Genomic DNA, 18,625 nt, shown 5'->3' with positions numbered 1-18,625 from the left:
TGAAAATTCCTTGTAGCATTAATTTTGCAGGTTGTCAAAAATCTCTTCTCAAGTTTCTTCCACAGGAAATCTACATTGATTTTCTCTAAGAAATGAAAAAAAAGAAAATTGTCAGTTTTAGCCTTGTAGAAACTGTAAACCCCTGATCCAGTTGTTATTTGTACATCAGCCTCTAGTTGAAGACTAACTTTTCTCAACACACGTTTTACATTTCGTCCCAGCCTATCACACAGATTTACCATGGCTAGCAGCAAAAAAGGAATGTTCAGTGGCAATGGAAAAACCATTTTTGTATTGACACAAGTTTTTAAAGCTTTTTGTATATTTATATTGAGCAGCACATCAATCAGTGAAATAATGCAGTTTCTTGACTTGTGGGTAGTGTACAGCCAACCACTTAACCATTTCTTTTGGAACAGCATTTACATATACTACATCGTGATCCATATCATCACTTACAAAGCAATGGTTTGGTATTATCAATTTATTTTCCTTATTTATCACATAAACACAAACAGGATGGATTGAACAGCTGCTTCTTGTCCAGTGCCAACTTGTATTTTGTTCTGAATTGCAAAACTGTAGTTTTCAACAAAGACCATTAACAGAATTGCTTTTTCAGGGGTTAGATTTTCTTTCAAATTTTTCAGGGACTTGCCTGACAGTTAGATATAAATGAGTGTGGTTTAAGTGCCTGTAATTTTGTTACCAACAAATCACAACAAATCAGTGTATTCTTCAACAGTTGCAGATTGCTTTACTAGTTCAGTCCAATGGTCTCTGTTAATCGACTGACTGTACTCAATTTCATCATCAGCATCTTTGGAAGATAATATTTCTTTCAAAAATTCTAAATATTTGTCATCACTGGGACAGCTATCGCAGTGATTAAGCTTGCAGTCGTAGTTTTCCGAGTCACATGCAAGAAATTTTAAAAATTGTTTATATCTTTATTGGATTTGTTCTGCATCCAAAAGCAGTTTTACACTTTGGTGGATACTACAGACACATGCTGAATGAGTGCCTGCTAAAATACACCACTTTGTCTTTGTGAACAAAATTTAGAAAACCAGTGTTAATGTTTGGGTTTACCCATTTAAAACAATAATATCATTCCTTAAGGTTGCAAAGGACCTTTTTTGCACAGGCAGATTCTTCTGAATGCTAACTTTGTCCTTTGTCCTTTGCTCCTGGTAACATTTATGTGTATTAATCATTTCGGTAATCAGTGACAAACTTCACAGCTTTATCAATCATCATTTTACCTCAGTTTGGCTTAGGAATTGATAAAATACCCATCTCTATTTTCAGTGTCCGTGCCTGTCGAGCTGCATACACACTAACATTGAATTTTGATATTTTTTCTTTTGACCAAGAGGCAGGAGCTATAGTTAAAACTTGAATTACTTCAGATTTCCTTACACCAGCTACTTCTTCTTTCATTAACAATATCATGGCATCAAAATCTTTCTTAACAATTTCATCATCCATTTTATCCACCCTACAGTCAGAAATTTCAATGCTGCAATCCAGTGTCTGGTACAGATTTTCTTCCAAAGCATGCTTCCCTTTTTCTGGCATCTGTTTGCCATACGAGACATTGCTGTGATTTAGAGTTTTAAGGGAGAGCACCCCAAATCAACTTAATTTGTATATTTGTCCTTATTATTTTCACTTTTTAGCACTGACTCATGAACTGTCACCTCCGGGTCACTGGCAGCACTTTCATTTCCATCGCTGATTTCAGTTTTTTGTTCACAAATCTTAAGACATGTTGTACAAAGCTTTTTCTTTGTTTGACATAAATTCTCCTCTCACTTAATGATTTAGACAATGCCAAACTCACAGACCTCAAAGATGTTTTAACTTTCTGCCCATGTATTTTGAAAGAATCGCAACATGTTCTTTGATGGCTTTCAAAAACCATTTAAGTAATAATATCTGTGATGTCCACTTATAGTTCTTTCTTTGTCATCTGGGAAATTTGTATTGGACCACAACATGACCAAATCTTGTTGGTCTTCACTTAGTTCTAAAAATTTTTGAAGAATTTTTGCTGAGGTGTAGGTCATCAAATGACGTGGCGTTGTAAGTAATTGTCTGACACTACATGAATTCATATTTTCCATTGTAAGTAAATGAACACTGTGTTCTTGTATCTTCAGTCCAGAGACTGGTTCTTTGCAACTCTCCATGCTGTTCTAACCTGTGCAAGCTTCTTCATCTCTGAGTAACTACTGCAACCGACATCCTTCTGAATCTGCTTACTGTTTTCATCTCTTGGTCTCCCTCTACGATTTTTACCCTGCATGCTTCCCTCCAGTACTAAATTGGTGATCCCGTGATGCCTCAGAACGTGTCCTACCTATCAATCCCTTCTTCTAGTCAAGCTGCACCATAAATTCCTCTTCTCCCCAACTTTGTTCAGTACCTCGTCATTAGTCACATGACCTACCCATCTAGTCTTCAACATTCTTCTGTAGCTCCACATTTCGAAACCTTCTATTATCTTCTTGTCTAAACTATTTATCATCCATGTTTCACTTCCATACATGGCTACACTCCATACAAATACTTTCAGAAATGACTTCCTGACACTTAAATCTACACTCAATGTTAACAAATTTCTTTTCTTCAGAAACACTTTCCTTGCCATAGCCAGTCTACATTTTATATCCTCTCTACTTCAATTATCATCAGTTATTTATTTAGCTCCCCAAATAGCAAAACATGTCTACTATAAATGTCTCATTTCCTAATGTAATTCTCACAGCATCACCTGATTTAATTTGACTACATTCCATTACCCTCGTTTTACTCTGGTTGATGTTCATCTTATATCTTCCTTTCAAGACACTGTCCATTCCATTCAGCTGCTCTTTCAGGTCCTTTGCTGTCTCTGACAGAATTACAATGTCATTGGCAAACCTCAAAGTTTTTATTTCTTCTCCGTGGATTTTAATTCCTACTCCAAATTTTTCTTTTGTTTTCTCTACTGGTTGATCAAGATACAGATTGAATAACACCGGATCGGGGATAGGATACAACCCTGTCTCACACCCTTCTCAACCAAAGCTCCCCTTTGATGTCCTTCGACTCTTATAACTGCCATCTGGTTTCTGTACAACTTGTAAATAGCCTTTCACTCCCTGTATTTTACCCCTACCACCTTCAGAATTTGAAGGAGAGTATCCCAGTCAACATTGTCAAAAGCTTTCTCTAAGTCTACAAATGCTAGGAACGTAGGTTTGCCTTTCCTTAATCCATCTTCTGAGATAAGTCGTAGGGTCAGTATTGCCTCACGTGTTCCAACATTTCTACGGAATCCAAACTGATCTTCCCCGAGGTTTTCGGTACTGAATTTGGGTTAGTATTTTTCAGCCGTGACATATTAAACTGATAGTTCAGTAACTTTCACACCTGTCAAAACCTGCTTTCTTTGGAATTGGAATTATTATATTCTTCTTGAAGTCTGAGGGTATTTCACCTGTCTCATACATCTTGCTTACCAGATGGTAGAGTTTTGTTACGGCTGGCTCTCCTGAGGCTGTGAGGAGTTCTGGTGTCTACTCCTGGCACCTTATTTTGACTTGCATCTTCATCTATGTCTTCTTCAGTTTCCATAATATTACCATCAAGTACATTGCTTGTGCAGACCCTCTATATACTCCTTTCACTTTTCTGCTTTTCCTTCTTTGCATAGGACTGGTTTTCCATCTGAGCTCTTGATATTCATGCAAGTGGTTCTCTTTTCTCCAAGGATATCTTTAATTTTCCTGGAGGCAGTATCTATCTTATCCCTAATGATATATGCCTCCACATCCTTGCGTTTGTCCTCTAGCCATGCCTGCTTAGCCATTTTGCACTTCCTGTCGATCTCATTTTTGAGACGTTTGTATTCCTTTTCACCTGCTTCATTTACTGCATTTTTATATTTTCTCCTTTCATCAATTAAATTCAATATCTCTTGTTAACTAAGGATTTCTACTAGCCCTCACCTTTTTACCTACTTGATCCTCTGCTGCCTTCACTATTTCATCTGTCAAAGCTACCCATTCTTCTCCTACTGCATTTCTTTTTCCTGTTCCTGTCAATCGTTCCCCAATGCTCTCTATGAAACTCTGTACAGCCTCTGGTTCTTTCAGTTTATCCAAGCCCCATCTCAATAAATTCCCACCTTTTTGCAGTTTCTTCAGTTTTAATCTGCAGTTCATTACCAGTAAATTGTGGTCAGAGTCCACATCTGCCCCTGGAAATGTTTTACAATTTAAAATCTGGTTCCTAAATCTCTGTCTTACCATTATATAATCTGTCTGAAACCTTCCAGTGTCTCCAGGCCTCTTCCACATATACGACCTTCTTTCATGATTCTTAAACCAAGTGTTAGCTGTGACTAGGTTGTGCTTTGTGCAGAATTCTACCAGCCGGCTTCCTCTTTCATTCCTTACCCTCAGTCCATATTGACCCACTACTTTTCCTTGTCTTCCTTTTCCTACTGTTGAATTCCAGTTCCCCATGACTATTAAATTTTCACCTCCCTTAACTATCTGAATAATTTCTTTTATCACATCATACATTTCTTCAATCTCTTCATCATCTGCAGAGCTAGTTGGCATATAAACTTGTACTACTGTGGTAGGTGTGGGCTTTGTGTCTATCTTGGCTACAATAATGCATCCACTATGCTGTTCATAGTAGCTTATCCGTGTTCCTATTTTTTTATTCATTATTGAACCAACTGCTGCGTTACTCCTATTTGATTTTGTATTTATAACCCTGTAGTCACCTGACCAGAAGTCTTGTTCATCCTACCACCGAACTTCACTAATTCCCACTATATCTAATTTTAACCTGTCCATTTCCCTTTTTAAATTTTCTAACCTAAGAGATCTGACATTCTACCCTCTGATGAGCACTACTTTGATTAAAAATGCACTATGTTATAAACGGAATGATAAATGGCTGCACCACAAACAAATATGACTTGTCTCACAGAAAGATAAGGAGCAACTGAGGTCAAATGGACTGATTGTTGCTTGCCAGTTATGTTCATCAACTGATGACAGTGATGTTGCAATGTTTTCATTTATTTACAAGTTTCAATCATGCTACTGCAATCACACAGAATGCTTTATCGCTGTGAGCTGGTGGTTAGCTGCACGGATAAATGTGACACATTACATTCATTCAAAAATCAGTTAGTTAATAAAATGAAATAAATTTTTCACACTTAAGATTAATTTGTCTGTCTAGAATAATTGATATTTAAATATGCTAATTTGAGACCTCTGCATCTGAGGCAGTGGGTGTCAGATATGACTGAACTTACTTAGAATGACTTGTTTTTTCATCACAGTAAAAAGTTATTTGGTTTCTGATTTATTTCTGTATCCATTCACAGAAAACCCATTAATATTTTGATTTTATTAGAACGCTTATAACCCTAGGAATATTTTAAGACCAAAACTAGGTTCTCAGCAGATTGGAGAAATGTGATATAAGTGTTTTTCAGTTTGTGGTTTGATATGGAATGGCCCTGTAGAGAGAGAGAGAGAGAGAGAGAGAGAGAGAGAGAGAGAGAGAGAGAGAGAGAGAGAGTGTAAATATTTGGGTAATCTTAATTTGTAAATTTTTTATTGGAATTGTTGCAGTATTTCGCTCAGTGCAGAAGTGTTAAATTCCACACGTCTTTCACATTTCAGATTTAATTTGGTGGTCTTCATGATTATGGAGACCGTTTATACCACCACTGTGTTCCATTCCAGTTGTGAAGCATAAAGAGTGGTGATGGTCATCCACTATCTTATTTATGTGAGTTTATATTTAAATGCTGTTAATACATTGTTGTCTCATTGATAGTTATAGATAAGTAAGTGTGCAGTTATACGCTTCAGAAAGTATTCTGATTGCTGCATGTTATCAATTTGGGATTTGCCAACATTTTGGTTGTATGTTTGATAAGCAGGTGCCAGATTATGTGTATCATAGTGAAAGTTCGCTTACATTCCATTTGTAAGTTTGTCTGAAAGTGTGTTTCTGATTTGTAACCTTATACTTTAGAAAGGTCATGCAGTAAACCATGTACAATGATTTTGTTACAATTCTCCACCTGTTATCAAGCCAGGTGTAGCTGTGGTTGAGGCCATGGGCTCATATTCTGAATGAACATGGCTGAAATTTCCTTCCGTTCACAATAATTTTGAATTTTCACGATTTTTCTAAATCACTTCAGGTAAACGCCATGATGGTCTCATTAAGATCGCATGGTCAGTTTGCACTACCATCCTTGTCTAGTTGGACCTGTGCTGAGTCTCTAATGAAGATAATACTTGCCATATCTGTAGCATTCAGTAACCCACAAGTCATATTGCAAGTAGGCTTTTCTTGGCAGAGTGCTGTTTGATGGTCCTGTGGAGGTTTCTGATCTAGAGGCTGGAGAGCTCAGGCAGTATTCCTATAACCATAAACTCCAGTGTGCTTCAGCGACCACCTTACAGATCATTCAGTGTGATGATCAAACATTGTGCATTACAGAAAATGGTGATCTTGGCTTAGTTACCTAGATAGCATAGGTGGTGGACCCCCTCCCCCCTTCTTCAAGACATGCTGTGTGCCAGTAGCATGGACAGCAAAACTCTTCTGTAGGTAACCTCTGGGACCTGTGTTACAAATCAGTTGTTAAGCTTGTCCAGGGAAGGTGAAACTAAGTCTCTCTCTCTCTCTCTCTCTCTCTCTCTCTCTCTACAAAAAATCCTGCAGTGTGTTGGATGGGCTGTTGAAACTATTCCCAGGCACCTAAGAGTTTGACATTCCTCCTTCCTGATGTTAAGGATCAATTGTAAAGGGGTGTATACATACTGTAATTAAAAAGAGAAAAAGTGGCATTTGATGTGGTGTCACCCTTCTATTTAAAAAAGTATAGCATGTGTAACTATAAGCCTAAAGTTATTGACATGAATTTGGAATGTGGAGTTGCTTATGGAGAAGTCAGCAGTTACTCATATTGAAAAGCTTATTTAGTGAAAAAAAGTTAGGGAAATACTCAATTATTGTTGAAAAGGACAATTCTCTTAAGTTGGCCTCAATATTTTGTGAACTGACATAAGAATTATCTGATGAAGAGATGACTGATGTAAGAAACATTATTATTATTATTATTATTATTATTATTATTATTATTATTATTACTACTATTATTCATGAATGGCCCAATAGGACCATGCGAGGCACAATCCATCAGTGTCACTTTTGATGGTTGGCCTTCCTTTGTGTCCAAATTTCTTTCATCCTTACACAATGAAGTCTCCTTCTTTCATCATTTTCTAATTTCCCTCTGACCAACTTGTCAAGCGAATGTCTTTTGCCTGAAAGTTTTTCTATCTGTAACATCTGCCCTAGTTATACTGGCTACTTTAAGATCCCCCTTAATCACACTGATCCATTTAATTGGCTCAGTTTTGGCCTTACTTCTGTTTTTGTAGAATTCTTCTATTTGTTTTATCAACGTAGTGGGGGCCATTCTTTTAATGTCTTCATTTTCTCATGTCACCATGTATGTCTGTGTATTCTTCTATTTCCTTACTACTTCTCAACCTATAAGTTTCTCCATCAGTAATTTTGGGGCATAATATTTTCCTAATAATCTTTCTGCCTTTCTTTTGAATTTCTTCAATATCCCTCTTTCTGTTTGAAATTAAACTCTCTGCTCCATAAAGACATTCATGTTTGAAACCTAATAGTTTCTGATAAACTATACCACCTGTCCTATCTCTGTACTACTCCTATCTTATCCTCTTAAAGCATGTTATGTATGCTGTGTGTTATATTTTGGCCCATTGATTGGTTAAATAAATAAAATACCATCTCATATAACAGAGAGCAGCAAAATATCCAAAAAGCAGTGTACTGAAATGTCTTACCGCCAGCACTGACATAGGAAGAAAAACACCAAACAGATAAACTGTGTATCAAAAGCCATCAGACTATCCTATGTTAATGTTCTCTGTCTAGTCTGATGAGGGCCTGTTCACAAAAGTAATGAAATGTGAAGTCCGCTGAAGCAAATCAACCAGCCCCCTCTGCTGCCACATTGTTACAATCTTGGCTAGAAAAAAAGGGGGGGGGGAGCAGACAAAGACAAAACTCATCAGTCAGGTGGCTGTGCCACAACAGTGGAACCAAGATTGATTCAGGACCCATATGGGTCTATTGTTATAGGGAAGGCTCTTGTGCCTTTGCTTTCAAAGGCATGTTTTATAGTAATGTGATGTGTTTCACACCACCTCCCCACCATATCAATGACTTATTGCAAAAGCCAACTGCATTTATTTTTATTTTTAATATGTCTGTTGTTCTTGAATATATCAAAACAGGGTTTGTTTATTTAAGAGTCTGGCCATACATATCAAAGCCAGTAAGGTGCTTAAAATGTCAGCATTTCTGGTGCACTATGCTGGTCAGACAACTTGTTGAAATTGTGAAAAAGCTGTGCATGAGCTTGCTGCTGCATGTTCAGCTCCCCCCTCAAGTGTTATGGGAACTGTGCTATCTGAAACTGGGATTTTCTTGTTTCCTTGTAGGAGAAAAAGATTCAGGAAATGACCAAGTTACGTGCAAACAAAGTGAAAAAGTTACCACAAAAAGTTACTTTACTGACACAGACTATACAAATATTGAAAAAAGGAAAAGTGTACCTGCAAGTGCGCTTTTAGAAGTGCAGTATGTATGAAACAAATTACCTGCTCCAAGAAGCTAATGAAGCCACTACTTACGAATAGTGAACAGCAAACCGCACTTATGTGAACAACAGACAAAGACAAGTACTCTAGGATTTGTTCAATAGTTACACCCCCACCTTTATCCCCAAAAATTAAGCACAGAATAAAAAGCAGAAAACATGAAAGCTGTCAGACCACTCAACACTAGTTTTATCAGACGGATATAATGACACTTCTGTGGGCACTACAGACTAAGAAGTGTGTGTGATGGAACCATTGAGTGCCTCATCCACCTTCTGGGTGTATTTTTTGACATCAAGAAGGCCCATGGTACTACTTGGCAGCCTATTATTTGTGGGCTGCTTCATGAATGTGGTTTCTGAGGATGTATCCTTATATTTATGTGGTCCTTCCTCTCATCACACTATTTGAGACATGAGCTAGTGTCATCCTCTGTGACCCCTTTGAGCAGGAGAACAGTGTCCCTCAAGGTAATGTTTGAGGGGTGACTGTCTTAGCAGTAACTATTGATAGTATCACATCTGTTTTTAAATATCCTTTGCAGTGTTCTGTTTTTGTTCTCGACTTCTCTTGTCTTTTGTTCCTTTTCAAGCCTTGCAACAATAACTTGTCAGTTGCAACTGACTCTTCGCCGGCTGGATGAATGGGCCGAGAAGAAAGGTGTTAAATTCTCTACTGAAAAGTTTGTGTGCATCCTTTTTAACTGTTCTAGTTTGGTTTTACGCTTTTTTCAGTTGTTGATGAGGGACACTGTCCTTAATTTTAAAGACACGGTGAGGTTTCTGGGCGTCACATTTGGCTTGAAACTTATGTGGTTGCCACACCTTAGGGACCTGAAAAGACACCCCTTGAATGCACTAAGCATTTTAAAATGTCTTAGCCACAATTCATGGGGATCAGCCAGAATTTGCCTCCTCCAGTTGTACAGAGCCCTCGATTATGGGTGCATGGTGTATGGGTCTGCAGGACCATCTTGTTTAAAGATGTTGGTCATGGTGAATCATGAAGGATTTAGGCTGGCTACTGAGGCCTTTCAGACCAGCTCCATGCTGAGCCTCTGTGTTGAGACTGGTGAGCTGTCGCTTCACATCTGGCGATGACTCCTCATGGTGCCACAAGCCTGTAAAATACATACACACCTGCATACCATACTACTGCTTGGCCACCAAGAAATGCTGTTCCCTACTTGACACTTAGCAGCTAGGTGCTATGGGATTCACATGAAAGATTGCCCTTCAGTGACAGGTGTGGCTGGCTTTAATGTTTTACACCAAGGTTGGAGCAGATTTCCGCCTTGGCCTGGAACTATTGTAGACTTAATGAATTTTCAGAAAGAGTGCACTCCCACTTTTACATTTTAATCTCTGTTTATAATTTTAGATAGGCATCATGGTTGTACAGTAAGGTACACAGAGGACTTACAATGAGGGGACTTCCTTGGTTATTCAGTTGTATTCCCTGAACATGTATTCGGGATTCACCTTCCCCACACCTACACTGTCTTTTCTACAGAGCTTCATTTGATCCTGATGGCATTGGAACAGTTGAAATGTCTTCAGGGAAAACAGTTTCTCATCTATTCTGATTCATTTAGTGCTTTAAAATCATTGCAGCACATGTACCCAGCAGAGAAATTGGCCCAGCTCATACAGCAGTGGGGGAAGAAGGTGTCATTCTGCTGTGTACCAGGGCATGTGGGAATTCGGGGAAATGAACAAGCTCACAAAGATGCCAAGGAGGTCTGCAGGGAACATAATGTATCAGAATTCACCATTCTGCCACAGGCTGTCATTTCACTGGTGGGTTGCAGCTCCATATTGTTCTGAGGAGGAGTGGCACACAGTGACAGACAATAAGCTGTGGCGATCTCATGCCGGCTGCTCCGGCAAGTTGTGCTCATCGTTGAGCACTATCCCCTAACATGTGGCTTTTTACTCCGGCACTAGGACCTGGGGATCTGTCTTCTATTTTATCTAATGACGAGGTGAGTGTGCTTTTAAAATTTTTTGATATGTCTGGACACTGCCCTAAGCTTTTACGCTGGAGATTTTAGTGTGTTACAGATTTGCTGGCTTGGCCTCTTTTATTCTGGCAATCAGCCAGCCACAAGTAACTGCTGTCTTCTTTTATTTTTTTTCTTAGCTTTTTCCATTTTTACCATGCGTTAGATCAGACAGCCTGATTTTTTTTTTTTTTTTTTTTTTTTTTTTTTTGTGTGTGTGTGTGTGTGTGTGTGTGTGTGTGTGTGTGTGTGTGTGTGTGTGTTTGTTTTTGTTTTAGTGTTGTGTGTAAGTGATTAGGACTTTCTTTACGTTTTTATTCACAGTTCTCATTTTAGTAATTTTACAGTCTTCCTCCCCACATGTCTCATTACATTTTTGTGTGGGTACTAAAGACCTTGCTGTTGTGTATCCACAACCTTATCACCACCACCACCACCACATATCACTATGAATCCAGTTACCACATGGAGCAATCATAGAAAGGAAGCCACCAATATGAAATACCAGCAGAACCAGTCAGATTAATGGTGTGTTTCCAGGAGTTCAACCAAGTTGTTCCCATTTTATGCACAATATTTCAACAACCAATCCAGTCAGCTTATTCAGGTGCTACATGTTGTGCTTTTATGTGTACTTGTTGCCTGGACTCCGACTAGACTGAAAACCATTCATGGTCTCGTGCTATTTACAGTAGAGTTTGACTCATATTGGCCACTGTGCCCTTTGATACTCTTTTGTTTATCAGAGCCTGCACTGATATTTCTCAAAACACATGCTCTGTCAGTGTTTCCCTGCTCTGGTGGGTGGTACTGCTGGTGAGATCTTAATAAATTGAGTGCCAGACCCTAAGCCTTGTTTAAAATGAAACCTGAGTCCTGATTTATTAGGTTTTTCATACATCTTTATTTCGATAGATTCCTTAATTACACTGTCCCAGAAATGTGGCAGTTGCACCGCAATAGAGTCTCCACATATTTCTATTAGAGCAGTCAAGGAGAGATGCAAGGAATATCAGTGACACACACGACTAAACAACAAAGCAAAGCAGATGTTGCCGAGCAGTACATTGAATATAATCATGAAATTAAATAAGAAGAGACTATTACTGTGGTGGAAATGCCTGAAATTAAATAAGAAGAGACTATTACTGTGGTGGAAATGCCGAATTTCCTGGATGACATAATTAAGGATTCTTTCAAAGTGATGATGTGTGAAAACCTCACAAATCAGAACAGAGGGTCAACTCAAATAAGGCTTGGGATGCAGCACTCAATTCATTAAGATCTCGCTAGCCATCACGTCCACCCGAGCTGGCGAAAGATGTGATGATTTAAGTTTCATCGAATTTCAGTGTGGACTCTGAAAAACAAAAGACCAGCAAGGGCATGGTGGGTATCGGGAGTCAAACTCTGCTGTAAATAGTGGCATGAAAGTAACAATAGTTCAGTCTAGTTGGAATCTAGGCAGCAAGTACACACAACAGCACAACTCGCAGCACCCGAAAGGAGTGTGTCGTTTATATTGTCGGGTAAATATCGTAATAGTAAGAATGACAAATCATTAAATATTTTATTTTGTTTTAAATTTCTGGCTGTTGCATTTAGCATGTCAGCACACTTTCAAAGCTATTGGTTGATTGACAGGTTTGAAGTTTTGGAAGTAACACACACTTTCTTAAAAAGATGTCAACAATAGTGAACCAGCCAGAAGAATTGTACTGCAGCAAAGTAAAATTGCATACTCAATTCTTTATGAGATTACGCTTTATAATAAAGGTAGACTGAGGGATTCTATAACTTCTTGTAATCATTTTGTTATAGGATTTGATAAGTCACTCAGTAAAGTTTGTCAATAAACTCAAATGGATATAAATGTCAGATTGTGGAGCCATGAAAAAAAATGAAGTTTTTTACTTTTCTGTGTCATACAAGAGTTTTTGACCTCCCTCCGTCATTCAAGAAAATGCTTCTTCTTCTTATATACCTTCATGAAATTTTACAAATCACAGTTGATGGACCAAATGTAATCATAAATTTTTCAGAGATGTATTGCCAAAAGATTTAGGATATCCCATAAGTTTTTGGTAAGTGTGCTTCCCAAGGACCACAAATGACAGATTAATTTTGTTGTAAATATACTTCCCAAGCCACTTCCAGAAACTACTTTGGTGGTGACCATACATCCGTATAATCATTAAAACACCGCTGTTTGGTGGGATAGATACTTCCCACAGTTCTGAAGGCTAAATTTCACAACAAAGAGAAACTACAGCTGGTGCAGCGGACTACCACTAGATTCCAGGAGTGTACAGTGATGGTAAAACATAATCCCTCAACTGCTGTAAAGAAATACATTTAGTTGGAAGTATATTCCCCCCCCCGGCCCGTGAAAGGGTTAAACAAATGTAGTGGAACATGTCTTCTTAATTTTTGTGAGTTTTGTATCAGATTTTATTATTGACAGTTAGAAAACAATTGAAACTTTGTCTTCATAATACAAATAAAATTTCAGAATCAGGGGAAGTATTACAAACTTTAATGGAAAACCTGGGAATATCAGAAAATTTTTGAATCATTTCTTTGTGGTCACCTTGCAGGAAGAGTTGGTACACTTCGAAGAGATACTCAGTAAAAGTGTATTTACAAAACGTCAGATTAAGAGAGCTGTGCTGATGAAAACACCATGCCAACCAAAGAAAGAATGAGAGGGAAGAGAGAGAAATTTTACAGACTTTCTACCATATGTGGAAAAAGATTGTTTAAAAATTGCCAGAATACTGAAGCAGCATAAAGTAGGTATGATCCTCCACCCACCGGCCAGGATGCCAGCTCTTTTGGGATGTCCTTTTACAGAAGACAGATGTTTATGAAATTTCTTGTCAGTATGATAAAAGTTACATAGGAGAAACAATGCGTACTGTACAAGAATGGTGCATTGAACACCAGACACTCGCCCACCTTCTGTGGACCAATAAATTTGTAGTGTTTGAACCTTAAGTTTCCTCTGGTAATTTCATAGACTATTGGAAAGCCAAGATACTGGCTAATGCCTCATCCTATTCTGATCTAGTGTGGAAATACAATTAACAGACAACTTGCTCAACTGAGATGAGGGTTTCCAGCTCAACAATTCATGGAAATCAGTAATTCATGTCTGTGCTCTCTCATAAGAATTATTGTTCTGAGTCCATGCTCTGGCATTCAGATGCATGCCATCAATTCCAATAATTAACCATATAGTTCATAAGTGCTGTGGATTTGCCTACTCGGCACTTGTTAGATAGTATTCTTAGACAAATAAAATCCTATCTGTCACTGACACTCTTGTGCCAACTTCCTTATTTCTGGCATGCTCACATTTAAACCACAGATATTAATGTGTCAAGTGGTTTTGATTCAGTCTCTGTCTCACCATGGAGATGGCTGTATGATTATCAACCAAATTATGAGAAGAAATATTGCTGTCCTCGATTCACATCTGAAACTTGATGGATTAACACATCTGGGGACATCACCAAACAGTAACAGATCAGTCTGCAGTCCATACCCAGTCTTTGTGTTGAAGCAGGGGAGCCACTGATTACCTTCTTGTGGCAGCTCCTCGTAGTGCATCAAGCGTGCAGGTTCTTTACAGTTCCATAATTACCAGTGTACCTCATCATTGTTCATCCTGGTACGGATTTTTTTCTTTTTTCATTAAGTCTGGGTTTATTTAGGAACTGTGCAGAATGTGACACAGTGGCAACTGGTGTGGAGAAGACACCAATGCTAACCCAGGGTTGGAGCCGACTGCTACCCTGGTTACTAAATAAACCTGAAATTACTGAGATGTGGGAGTGTTGCTACTCTTGGACAGTTCTTTAACTCTACCATTTATGAAATTTTAACTCATTCAGATACTTTGTTTATATGATTATTTTCCTATGATTGTGTGGAAAATGTTGGCATTTCCTTATCCATTCTGCTGTAGTTTTCTAGATGATCTGTTAGGCATAACTGTATTCTGCATATGTTGCATATTTCGCAAAGAAATTTTAATATTTCTTCAATTGACATCAATTTGTAACAGCAGTAAATTGATTTTGGAAAGTTCCTTGTCTGTACATGGCTCATTAATTAGTTAAACCAGCAAAATTTGACTGTATCTTTCAGTTATGGAAATTGAAATTACTGATTTTCCATATTCTTCAGTTGTGTGCCCTATGTGAACAAAAATTATGCATCGAACTCCAGTTAGAGATTTTGATTTGTTTCGCTGGTTTTTGCTTGTAATGCACAATTAATGTTTAGTTGCTAGTCAGGTGGTTACATTGCAAATTAAATTGTTTACCTATCTCGTTGCACAACTATTACAGATAGTTTGTGGATTTCAATCAGGTGGTGGTTGTATCTTCCACAACTTGCTTGCTTATCATATTTGTGTATTGTCAGAAAGAGGCATTGGAATGAAACATTGGTGTTCTTGCATGATTTAACTCTTTACAGCATATATGTTACTGACATATTTGTCCTTGTGATTATTTGAGACAAATGTCATAGGTGATAGGAACAGTCAGCATATGCTGTTGTATTCATCACTCATACAGCCTGCTTTATTAGCGTAGCAAAGCTACACTGTAGTGAAGACTTGAAAGTTCCATTTATACATCCACATCTACATCTATATTTATACTCCGCAAGCCACCCAACGGTGTGTGGCGGAGGGCACTTTATGTGCCACTGTCATTACCTCCCTTTTCTGTTCCTGCTTTGTAAATGCCAAAGACCTCCCATAGATTCACTGATAGTTTTTGTGACTGACCAGTCATTTGACGTAACAATTTATTGTTTCTTGTGTGTCCCACTGAAAACCTTCCTGATTTCAAGGACCCAGGAGAGAAAAACCACAGTAGAAATGACAATGAAAAATGTACCACATTGTAGAGCATCTCAAAGAATTTATATTCCTGCATCAGAAGTGCCAAGTATCATCACCAGAGTGCAGCATGGTTGCTTGAAGTGAAAATGGCAACTTCACAGCAGCGCGCACAAGCAGTAGTGTGGTTTGCAGAAACAAAATCGCCGATTACTGTGCAAAGAAATTATCATCATGTGTATGAATGTGATCCACCTGATGTGCAAACAATTAAGGAATGACATAGGAAGTTTCCGGCAACAGGAAGTGTTCTGCAACATTCTGGCGGTGCACATTACGGAGTTTGAGAAGAGACAGTGGAGGACATCAGACAAACGTTTCTCAGAAGCCCACATAAGTCAATTCATCAAGCATCTTGTCAACTTGATGTACCCTGATCAACATTGCATCGTACAGTTCACCAGCGTCTTCGTATGTGTGCTTACAAAGTGCAAATTCTGCAACATCTGACGCCGAACGACAAACCATGTTGACAACAATTTGCTGCGGATATGCTACAGCATATTAATATGTATGCCAGCTTCCTGGAAAGATGTTTATTCTCAGATGAGGCAACCTTTCATCTATCAGGATGGGTCAATAGGCATAATGTCCAGATTTGGGGTTCACAAAATCCGCACATTGTCATTCAACATGTTCGTGAAAGCCCTAAATTAAACGTCTGGTGTGGGCTAATGCACAACAGGATTGTTGGACTGTTCTTCTCTGTGGAACAAACAGTGAATGGGTCAGTGTATCTGGACATGTTGGAGCAGTTTGTGTTCCCTCAGATACAAGACTTGCAACCCAACATCATTTTTCAACAAGCTGTAACTCCGTTGCATTGGTCAACAGATGTTCGCAAGTTCCTGGATAGGAAATTTCCCAGTTGTTGGATCAGACGTGGAGGACCCATTGCCTGGCCACCACGTTCACCCGACACCGACATTACGCCGCTTGATTTCTTCATGTGGGGATTCGTGCTGAACCATGTGTATGCAACCAAAGTAGATGATATTCCTACATTGCGACATCGTATCACTAATGCGATTGCAACAATAACAGAGGAAATGTTGCAAAGAACTTGGCAAGAAATTGAATACAGACTCGATATTCTTCTTGCCACAAATGGTTCACATGTAGAGGTGCATTTATGATAAATAAATTAATTCTTTGAGATGCTCTACAATGTGGTGCAGTTTTCATTGTCGTATCTACTGTGATTTTTTCTTTCCCTGGGTATTTGAAATCTGGGAGGTTTGAGTGGGACACCCTGTACATGGCATATTTGATAATTTTTAATGACAAAGGAAGTCTAGAGCTTAATCGAGTTTTGATATCTACAACATTAGAAATGACTTCTGTGGCTTGGGGTTTATTCATATGACTTTCTTTCTGTAGCATACAGCAAAAATCTGATTTACAAAAGATTGATAGTTGTTAGCTAATTCTGTGTTTCATAGTTCATGTGCATGATTTCTGTTGAAATGATACAGCACAAGTCATTTAAGAGATACATAAACGTAACAAAAATCAATCTTTTAGTCTCAGAGTCTTATATCTTTGCTACCAATAGACCAAGACACATTGATGGCAGAGGTCATGTACATTATAAATTTTATGATTCTGCTGCAGATGATGATAACTACACAGCCCGGCCACCAACCACACAGATCAACCACCAGTGGACCTATGAAGATAGCAATATAAGAAACTGTAGAGCAGTTCGAAGTCAGTTTCTCTTCCGACTGGCAGCTGAAGCTGTTCATCGGCTGTACTGTGCCATCATATTATCACTACCTCTGCTGCTCAACTATGTTCACAGTAACACTCCACTTTGTTGGACTCTGCTGAATTCATCAACTCGCCCCGCTATACTGGCCATGGGGCTTTGATTCTGCCAGCAATATTTGACTATAGGTGATTAACACAGAAATTTTTCCTAGAGATATCTGAGCCTACCATGTCTTCTTTCATAAGGAACATGCTGAACTTGTTCATGACATCAAGTGTTGTTGATTGAATTTTGGAAGTTATTGTATCATTTACTTCTACTTCACTTATTTTTCTTGTGGAGTTTAATTTTTCACAGATACGTGGATCCGGTGACGTAAATTGTATTAATTCTTTGATAGCCAGTAAATACTGTAACCATAAAAGTATTTATTTGCTGTGGTTACAGCAAATGATGATAAGGTATTAGTCTCATCTGTGCAAGACAGCTGCAATATCAGTGACCATTAACATTATGAATGCAGAGCAGCATCTAGTTGTAGACAGTTTGTATGGACAAGATTATATGTCAAAGATAGAGGCAGCATTTCTTAATATCACTGAACAGCAACAAAAACAACTGCAGCTACAGGTAAAACAGGAACAGGATGATCTGTACTTTCAATGCATTCACTTTGCTCAGGGCAGGGTATCGATGTGGAGGCTGTCTGTCTGGCCTCACCCATTCACTCTGTGAGTGGGAAGGTGGGCACTCCTTCAACAGGGTCTTAGCAGGCACACAGAAATTTAAATGACAGGTGCATTATGGATCCCCTGAGGGAAATAATGTCCAGGACTGGAAAGAAGTCCAGTGTGCACTCGTTGTATCTGCCTGGGAGGGGGGATGAACGCAAGTTAATTATTGGATGTTTTTATGAGCCATGAAACTTTTAGACTCATTCAAATAAAGTCTGTGCTCATGGACCTGGAAATACCCAAAGCATGTAGTATAAGTTGGAGGCGACTTTCATCTGCAGAGTGTAGATTGAGACAGCTATGTACTCCTTGCAGGTGGTACTGACAGACTGTCTTATGAAGTAGTTGTGAAAATATTCTCCAGAAACTGTCCTGAGCAGCTAGTTCAGTGACCCACAAGCCATGGAAACATTGTGGACCTTGTAGCTACAAAAAGGCTTGATGTTATCAACAATGTCAGTATAGAGATACAGATTAGTGATCATGATATCAAAGCGACCATGGCTACTAAAGTTAAATCCA

General features: G+C 38.6%; 1 protein-coding gene across 5 annotated transcripts in view; it reads left to right on the top strand.

Moving 5' to 3' along the window:
- LOC124721652 (Bardet-Biedl syndrome 2 protein homolog) overlaps positions 1–18,625 on the top strand; it is a 170,057-nt gene that overhangs the window by 15,993 nt on the left and 135,439 nt on the right. For 2 of the 5 annotated variants that reach the window (XR_007006367.1, XM_047246719.1), the window contains exons 2-3: positions 5,703–5,811; positions 17,270–17,554. The exons of 1 other annotated variant lie outside the window; for it this stretch is intronic. The gene's annotated coding sequence lies outside the window, so the exon portion shown is untranslated. The remainder of the gene's footprint in view (positions 1–5,702; positions 5,812–17,269; positions 17,555–18,625) is intronic. 2 more of the 5 variants (XM_047246721.1, XM_047246720.1) reach the window with 2 other exon arrangements.

The sequence above is a fragment of the Schistocerca piceifrons genome, chromosome X (assembly GCF_021461385.2).
Source record: "Schistocerca piceifrons isolate TAMUIC-IGC-003096 chromosome X, iqSchPice1.1, whole genome shotgun sequence".
NCBI lineage: Eukaryota > Metazoa > Arthropoda > Insecta > Orthoptera > Acrididae > Schistocerca > Schistocerca piceifrons.
The sequence above is the reverse complement of the archived record's forward strand: the minus strand, read 5'-3'. Positions and strand labels throughout refer to the sequence as shown.